The 9,076-nt window shown below is 39.4% G+C and overlaps 1 long non-coding RNA gene across 1 annotated transcript in view; it reads right to left on the bottom strand.

The window, feature by feature from the left end:
* The window catches only part of LOC138151564 (uncharacterized), a 37,117-nt gene extending 30,944 nt beyond the window's left edge, over positions 1-6,173 (bottom strand). Inside the window, exon 1 of the long non-coding RNA XR_011165862.1 lies at positions 6,077-6,173. This is a non-coding gene — a long non-coding RNA (uncharacterized lncRNA). The remainder of the gene's footprint in view (positions 1-6,076) is intronic.
* Between the last annotated feature and the right edge of the window lie 2,903 nt (positions 6,174-9,076).

The following is a 9,076-nucleotide window of genomic DNA, read 5'->3' as shown; positions in this document are numbered from 1 at the left end:
TTAGCCTAGGGGCAGGGAAGATCTTTAAAATTTACATTCTCATTACAGGTGATATTGAGATGCCTACTGTTATGGGGCACAATGAGTTGTGATATAACACATTGATGACATTGGAATAAGAAAACTGGTATAAGTGATCTATGACATCAGAAGACCTGAGTTCAAATCCTTGCTCTGTCACTTACTAATGGAAATACTTTATGAAAGTCACTTCACTAGTGCTGACCCTGGAGTCAGGAGGACCTGAGTTCAAATCCAGCCTCAAACACTTGATACTTACTAGGTGTGTGACCCTAGGCAAGTCACTTAACCCTGATTGCATCACCAAAAACAAATCACTTCTCCTTTATAAGTCTCACTTTCCTTTATCTGTCATAGGATCATATCATAAGATATTCATCTAGAAAGAACCTCAACAATCATCTCATCCAAACCCTCATTTTACAAATGGAGAAACTGAGGTTTTGAGAAAGGAAGGGAAGTGACTTGCCAAAGGTTGCACAGTCAAAAAATGTAGGAAAAAGAACAAAAGCTCCTCTTTCAAGTCCAATATTGTTTTTCCCCACTACAATATGCTACCTTTGAAGAAAATAAAATATCTGCCTAGAGCAAACACAATCAAGAGTTTCCTTTATTGGGGATTTTTAATCTGGGGTCCATAGATCTTTTTTGGGGAGGAGACAATTGGAGTTAAGTGACTTGCCCAGGATCACACAACTGCCCACAGGGAGGAAAACTAGTAGATGTCAAGCATTTGGGTCTGGATTTGAACTCAGGTCCTCCTGATTACAGAGCCGATGCTCTCTCCACTGCACCATTGAATTGTTCTAGTCCATAGATTTAAAAAAATGTCCATAACTATATTTCAATATAACTTGTTTTCTTTGTAATCCTATCTTTTTCACTTTATGAATATAAAGACATTATTTTTTATCTTTAGGAGTCTATAGATTTTACCAGATTGTCAGAGAGGTCCATCACACACACACACACACACACACACACACACACACACACACACATACACCACTCTAAAAAGATTCAAGAGATTCTAACACAGAGGAATAGGAAGGGGAGAAAAAGAATTTTCTACTAAAGTTGGATCCAATGACCCCAACTTCTTCCTGAAATAAAAGCCCTTCTTTGGAGGATCAATATCTATAAGGTGACATTTGTATATATGTATGGTTTCAGAATGTCAGATACTACACTCTTAGATAAACTATAGTCTCAGGTCACCCAAAGGGCAATGGAGAGGTCTGTAGTAGGTTTAACCGTCTAGATGGACTTTGTTGCCTTTCCTTCATTTTCGAAGAGGAACAATGCCGTCACAGGTGATGTTGTACTCGTGTGTAATGTGGATTAAAGTAAGGCAGGTTGCACAAAGTCATCAGACTCACGGTCTCCCCCTGAGTCATCGAAGTCCAGTGACAAGACAAAAGTCAAGATGAGTGGTGATAGCCCAGGATACTGTAGATGACCTTGGCATCTTCAATGTCTGATCAAACTCTATGAGCTCCACAGGGTCTCCTTCAGCTGCTTTCCTGGCCACCGTAACAAATCACATCCACCCATTCCACCACTGAAAGTCTTCACTTGCTTGAGGTAGACATCCCCCTAATTCACCAACAGGTGTAAGGCCTCTTAGTTTCCCTTAAGCTGGTTTAGCCCATCTGCCAACATGGTTTACCGTATATGGCTGCTGAGACTGCTGCAGCTTCCTGGAGACCCAAGTGAGAGTTGGGTGAATCAGGTGGGTAATGCAGGAGAGGTGATACAAAAGATATCATGAGATCCCACCTCTGATTCTGACAATCTATATCACCTTCAAGTCAGTTAAACTTCCATTAAGTGAGGAGGTCATATTAAATTGAAGGTTCCCTTCAGCTCTAGACCTAAGATACCATGTTTCCTGTGGAAGGAGGTAAGCAAGAAGTAACTAATATTGAACAATCCATATCCTCTACTAGTGCTCACAAGGAGGAAAAAGATACAAAGGAGGTTCCCGCATGCTCATTGGATCCTCTGTGGGGGATAAATGGGAAGACAAGGACGAGAGTGTCACAGCATAGGAATTTCTGGATGGGTTGGCATTGTACCACGTAAATGAGATTACAAATCCAATCAAGTATCAAAACACATTTTCTGAGACTAGGTTGTTTTAGTCCTCGGTGAGCTCACTAACTCCAAGTCATTCATGTACCTTAACCTCAATTTTCTGATCTTTAAAATGAAGGAGGATTGGATTTGACCTCTTAAGTTCCTTTCTAGCTTTACCAGCCCATTACTCCACTGTTCTGTCATCTCCAAGTGTAGACTAAGCTCTAACACTCACAGGTGACAGTAGAGGACTGGTCTTGGAGGTAGGAAGACTTGAGTTGAAATACTGCCTCAAAAAAAAACCCAATTCTCAGTTAAAAATATGTACTATTTGGGGCGGCCAGGTGGCTTAGCGAATAAGAGCACCAGCCCCAGTGTCGGCATGACCTGGAGATCGAATCTGGGCTCAGATACTTAGCACCACACCCAGAAATAACTGGCTGTGTAACCTTGAGCAAGTTACTTAACCCCAATTGCTTAATAAAAAAAAAAAATACGTACTAGCTGTGTGACCCTGGGCAAGTCATCTAACATCTCTTAGCTTCAGTTTCCTTATCTGTACAATGGGGATAGAACCTACTTTGTTGAGAAAATCAAATGAGATAACACATAAGGCATTAGGAAAACCTTAAAGTCATGTAGAAACACTAGCTGTTATTTGCATTGTCAGTCTGTGCATTGTCAAAGACTGTGGTGAGTGAACTGTTTATATCCTCATGAAGAGACACTTATCTTTGGGCAATGTTCTCTGGATGCAAAGGAAAAGTCTCTGGCATGCTCCAACCCTTCTGCTCTGTGACCTAGCACTCCAGCTGAATGTGGAGGGGTCATCTAGTTCAGCCCTTGTTTCTAGGAAGGATCGTGGCTAAACCACCAAAAAGATATGAAAAAAAGGAGGAAGGGTGGGAAAGAGGATGAAAAATAAGAAAAACCAAAGGTGTGGGGGTGAGAGGAAAGAGTATTTAAGGCCAGATCAGGGAGATTTCTGTGTATTTGAACTGTATGGAATAGAATGTAAACCATAAACAAATGTACATTGTTATTTTTGTCAGTCAGTATTTTTGTAACAAAATAGCAGAGTACTATTTCATCATAAACTTTGGGGAGTTTATGTTGTCTATTCTGCCTTTCTTGATATATATTTACTTAACCACAATTTTATTTTTCCAAGCTTTTCATAGAATTTCTTCTTTTCATTTCTCTTCCCTTCCTTCCTTCCTTCCTTCCTTCCTTCCTTCCTTCCTTCCTTCCTTCCTTCCTTCCTTCCTTCCTTCCTTCCTTCTTTTCTTTCTCTCTCTCTTTCTTCCTTCCTTTCTTTCCTCCCAGAGGCTGTCCTTTCAATATTGTCAAGAGGCAGGGAGGTGGATGAGATGACTTCTCCAGGTCCTTTCCAGACCCAGAATTCTATGATTCCTCTAAGAAACCAATCCAAAAACCTCTCCCTTCCTGATTACTGTGGCCTATAGCCAGTTCACACTCTGCAAGTAGAATTTCCCACTCATAAGACATTGCTGTTTGGTGACTTTACTGCCCAAGTTCAATTCACCCATTGCTTTCCTAATACTCCACTCCATATGGTAAGTTAGGAAACCAATATGACATTTCACATTAATTCTCATTTACATCCATACTGAATGGAGAAGTGCTAGGAACCTTATCTCTCTTTTTTTCCTGTCTCTATTATGAACTACTTGTAGAAAACTAACTGGATTTGATTAAGTGAGATCTCTGATTCCGGTAGTAGTTCATTTCTGTTCGTGGATTAACTCTTTGGAAGACACTGGATCAAAGACTCTAAAATCACCAAAACCCAAGGAATTAGAACATTATGATTTCATGAGATAGATGCACAATCTAATATCATCTAGATTCAAATCTTGGGCTTCATGGTTGTATTAACTGTCTAAGGCTACGCTAATTGTCCTTAGATGAATTGGAGAGGGGTAATGGTGGGAGAAGAAGGAAACAAGGATGGAGGGAGAAGTGAAGGCATTCAGGCAATGAGGGCAGAACAGAGGGTTAAAGAACAGGGGCAAGAGCAGGAGTTCTTTACCTTTTTATATCATGGACTCCTTTGACAATGTGATGAACCCTATAGAATCCTTCTCAGTATAATGTTCCCAGATAATGAAAGGAAATGTTGAATTTCAATTAGCAGTTAGTGAAAACAATCATGTATTTTTTCCCATTCAAATTCACAGAGTCCCTAGAATCTATCTATAGACTCCTTTAAGGTTCATGGACTGTATGCTAAGGATCTCTGGAGTAAAGGGATTTCTACTTGTTTTAGTAACTAATGGCATGCAAATCAGATGGAAGATAATATTAAAGTGATTTAGCAGCTTGGGCATGTTCTGTGGTTCTGACTTCCAATGGAGCTATTTAACTTACACCATGTTGCTGGGTCACCCCCACCCCCACACTCTTTTTCCCACAAACTTTTAGAAATTAGGAACAAGGAAAGGGTTAAGTAAATGAAGAGAGCAGGGCTGGAAAAAGTGTATGTGGGGGAAAACACGAAAAGGGCAAAGTCTAGCAGTCCACATGGATGTGAGTTCTCCTGTTCACTGTGATCATTAATATGAATAGCATACAGAGAAAAAAAAATACTCTTAATAAAGGTCTTTACTACTGGATATTTCTTTAAAAAAATTTTCATCAAGTCCTAGTCTGAGACCTTCATGTACTGAGTGCTGTATGGTCTGAGGAATGCTGAGGTGGTCAAAATCATCTCCACCCTCAAAGGGTTTACAATCTAGTAGGAGGCAGACAGCATGCTTCAGTGGGGCTATTTCACTGATGTAAACGCTCCCTTTCCCAGTTCAGATCAGACTCCCCCACACTATCTCATTCTGTGATTCTTGTCCACACCCTCTAATTCATCCTCCTTAGATGATCTACCCAACAAGCTCAGTGTTATCCTCTAGGTCCAGCCTACATTTGATGCCAAAGCACGATACTCCATATGTTTTCCCCTGCTCTCAATATATGATTGGCCCATCTCCTTTTCCAATCATATATTACTCAGATGATGTCACTGATGTCATGTTTAGGCTCAAATCATTATATATGTCTACCATTTTCAATAATCCCAAGATGATCTCTGTCTTTATAACTCCTATATTCTATCCATAATGCTATATAGTTATAAATCATGAAACATCACAATATAAGGTAGATGAATATTGTATATAACCTAAAGGGCAATGAACGGACACATATGGTGGGCATGAGGACATTTAGGATGTATTATCCTTGGTAACTTGTGCCCAAGGTGTTTCCCCATCCAGACAAATACATATGTGTGTGCTCATGCATGTATACATGTGTATAAATGTATGTGAATGCATGCATGTATATGTGTACACATGTATATGTGCATGTATATGAGTGTATATATTCATGTACATCTATGCACAGAAATTCAACATTTGTGAAGCAATATCTAAGTGTGTAGAAACGAATTACTGAAAAATTATGATGTGAATATCATGTAATATTATTGTGCAATAAGGATGAACAAATGTGAGGGATTCTGAGACACATGGCAAGAACTGTAAGAAGTGATAAGAACATCAATATTTATTGTAACTGAAACAATATAAGAGAAAAGACCACTTAGAAGTCAAATTCCAAGTAACTGAAAAAGCAATCATATCCTTGAATTTAAAAAAAAATTGAAAAACTAATCTAGAGAACAGATAATGAAATAATTTTCTCCTTTTCACACTGAGGACAGAGACTGCTAACAAAGAATATTGTATATATTGTAAGATGTAGTCATCATAATGAATGTTGCTACTTAATTATTTTTTCTTTGTCACAAGATAGAGTTCAATAAAAAATAGACAGAGGAGTTTTTTGTTTTGTTTTTTGAGGTGGGGAGGAGGGAGTCTTTTTCCAAGTAAGACTGGATATAAAGACAAAAGGCATCAATAAAACATATTAGAGGAAAAATTATTTTAAATGCATTTACCTCAATACTTCTGTGGTGTGAATGAGTGTGAATGCTCCCTCCACCAACACAGATTGCAAACCTTCCATACCTTGCTAGTTGCTTTAATGAATTCCCCTGGTCAAAATAATCAGTCATCTTATAGCTAACTCTCTGGCATACATCTTCCAAATTTAGCTGTGTTAATCCTTGGAAGACAGATAGCAGAATCAGTCATGAGGTCCAAACATAAAACCTTTCCAACTTAGTGGAACCTATTCCAATGTTATAGCCTTTGAGATCTCAGAGCTACATTACCTCCTGCCAGGAGGCATTTGAATCCAAAATAAATTAAGTGCAAAAGATTATCTACTGGTTGCCTTGAGAAGTGGGAAGAGGAAGAGGGGGAAGTAACAGTGAGGGTCTAGAAAAAGGACATATATTTGTAAAATGAAAGTAAATCTTAAGGGAAAAGGGATTATCATCAAAGCCTAATATAAGATTTGCCTTTTGAGAGCAAAATGTTCTATGTAGATCTGAAAATAGTTTTCCCAAAAGTCATTAGGTCACAAAAATCCTCCCAGTGCACAAGATTTGCATTTCTACCTAAGGGTACAGCCAGTCCTCTGAATTCCAACAGAGATTACTATCTGCTTGACCACTTTCTGGACTACAACATGGGACTGGTTACCGACATATTATTTCAGTTTCTCTTACTCCCCAGTTCCTCTATAAATGTAGATGTAAATCTACCCAGTTTACATGACCTACACAGCCCTGCTTATCCCTCTAGTGTGTCTGTCTTTCCTGCCAGAACCCTTCATATCCAGGATTTCTGGAGTAGAGTGCATGGCTTGTGTTCCTCTGACATTAAATGTATGCTCTGGTTATCATCCATAGGCTTCCTGGAGGAGTGAGATGTGGTCACAAACCCAAGTCATCAAACCATCTGGTTCTCTGCCATCCCACGATGAGCTGGAGCTTCTTCTAATAACCTCTTACCCCAGGATAGAAGGGCAAAATGTGTGGTCCAGAACCACAATGTCCTGGAAGAGTCAGGGACATTCTTATGATAAGTTACTCATCATGAACATCAAGATAATCCAACAACAGAACCTGCCCCATACTGAATTATGAGATATTCACAAATATTCATTACCAATAGGTACGATGTTTGGGGAAGTATAAGGAGGCAGGCTTCAGCTCACCATAAAGAAGAACTTTTTGACAATCAAGCCTGTCCAATAACACAAGCGGCCTGCTTTGTGAGGTGGTGGGCTCCCATCAGAGAATAGATGATTAGCCACCTGCCAGGAATTATGGTATAATTGGAGCTTGTGTACTAAGGAGAAGGATCAAACTAAGGCTATCTATTAACTTAAAGAGTCAATTAATTGAATGAATGAATGAAAAAGCATTTTCATTCTGATTCTAGGGGCGAAATTAGATGATCCCTTGATAATCCCATAATAATCCTTAGGCAATGGAAACCAATAGAGAAAACTGCACAAAGCAATTTGTGCCCCATTGTTCTCAGGATAAAAAACCTATAAGTTGCTTATGTATCACCTTCTCTAAGCCAAACTTTCCCTTCTTAGTCTCTATCCCAGATAGGCAGTTTCAATATCTTCCTTCTGTCAAGGCTTCCTAGTGCAAAAGTTTCTTCTAGAAAAGTCTCCTGCTTTCTACTGCATTGGATGACCCTCTCTCAGAGTGCTTGGCATATGTCCTCCTCTCTGGTGTAGACTACCATAGCCTTTTTTCCCCTCCTAACTGAGACATCTGCCATAAAGCTATTCTCACCGCACTTAATTCTGGCAGCTTGTCAATTCATCCTTTGATCAGTGTACCACTTAGACTGGCTATTGGCATAGTTCTGATTTTGTCACCCTTCTGCTCAAAAACCTTCGAGAACTTCCCATTTCTTATTAGAGACAACACAAATTCCTTAGCTTGACTTTTGAAGCCCTCCAACCTACCTTACCGGGCTAATTGAATAAATTCTGTGTTGGAACCAAACTGTTTCCCCAACTCAGTGATCTGTCTCACACTTGAAGGTGTTCCACTCCTTATGAGAAGCATGTCTTTTCTCTTCATTTCCTCTCTGAATCCTAATCTTCCTCCAGGGTCTAGCTCATGTACCACCTTCTCTGAGAAATCTTTGCTGGTTTCCTCCCTCCCCTCCCCAACACTTTCCCCCACACATTGGTAGTTGGTAATGCTTACATCTTCAACTCTCCTTATATTACACTTATTTATATATTTATTAATAATAACGATAATAGCAAAAACAATGCAGGTATTTACCACTCCTCGGCTAATTCCAAGAAGCTACGCCATTATCTCTCAAAATTCACTCCTAGATTATGGTATTAAAGATACAGTCAGATTGCTGAGGACTGGAAATGTAATCAGAGTGGCAAAGACTTCTCATGTTGTGGATATAATTGTTGTCTTCTAGACTTAAGGAAGAAAAACAGCTAGTACTTACAGAGAGGGGACAGTTATAATTTGTTGATTAATCAAATGAATGAATAAGTAAATGTATACATACATACATACATACATATATAAATACAGGGAAGTCATTTGCCAACCAGTGACACAGACACTCTGCTTCCCTTTGGTCCTGATTACAGGATATGCCATATAATGTTTGTGGGTTCTAACCAGGAGCTAGCCAATTTAGCCAAGGTTGCATTAGCATAATAGAGAATGATTAATTGCCCTAGCTATATGTCAGTCAATCAATGAACATTTATTAAGAGACTACTATGTGTTAGGTACCATAATGGGAGGAACATTTCCTTATACCTACAAATAATCAAGCTGCTCAGCTACTACCTGAAAAAGCATCCATCTTGGGGCAGCTAGGTGGTGCAGTGAATAGAGTACCGGCCTTGGAGTCAGGAGGACCTGAGTTCAAATGTGACCTCAGACACTTAACTTAGCCATGTGACCTTGGGTAAGTCACTTAACCCCAATTGCCCTGTCTCACACACACACACACACACACACACACACACACACACACACACACAC

The sequence above is a fragment of the Petaurus breviceps genome, unplaced genomic scaffold (assembly GCF_028583685.1).
Source record: "Petaurus breviceps papuanus isolate PSGF00001 unplaced genomic scaffold, PetGlider_PUasm1.0 90903, whole genome shotgun sequence".
Taxonomy (NCBI): domain Eukaryota; kingdom Metazoa; phylum Chordata; class Mammalia; order Diprotodontia; family Petauridae; genus Petaurus; species Petaurus breviceps.
The sequence above is the reverse complement of the archived record's forward strand: the minus strand, read 5'-3'. Positions and strand labels throughout refer to the sequence as shown.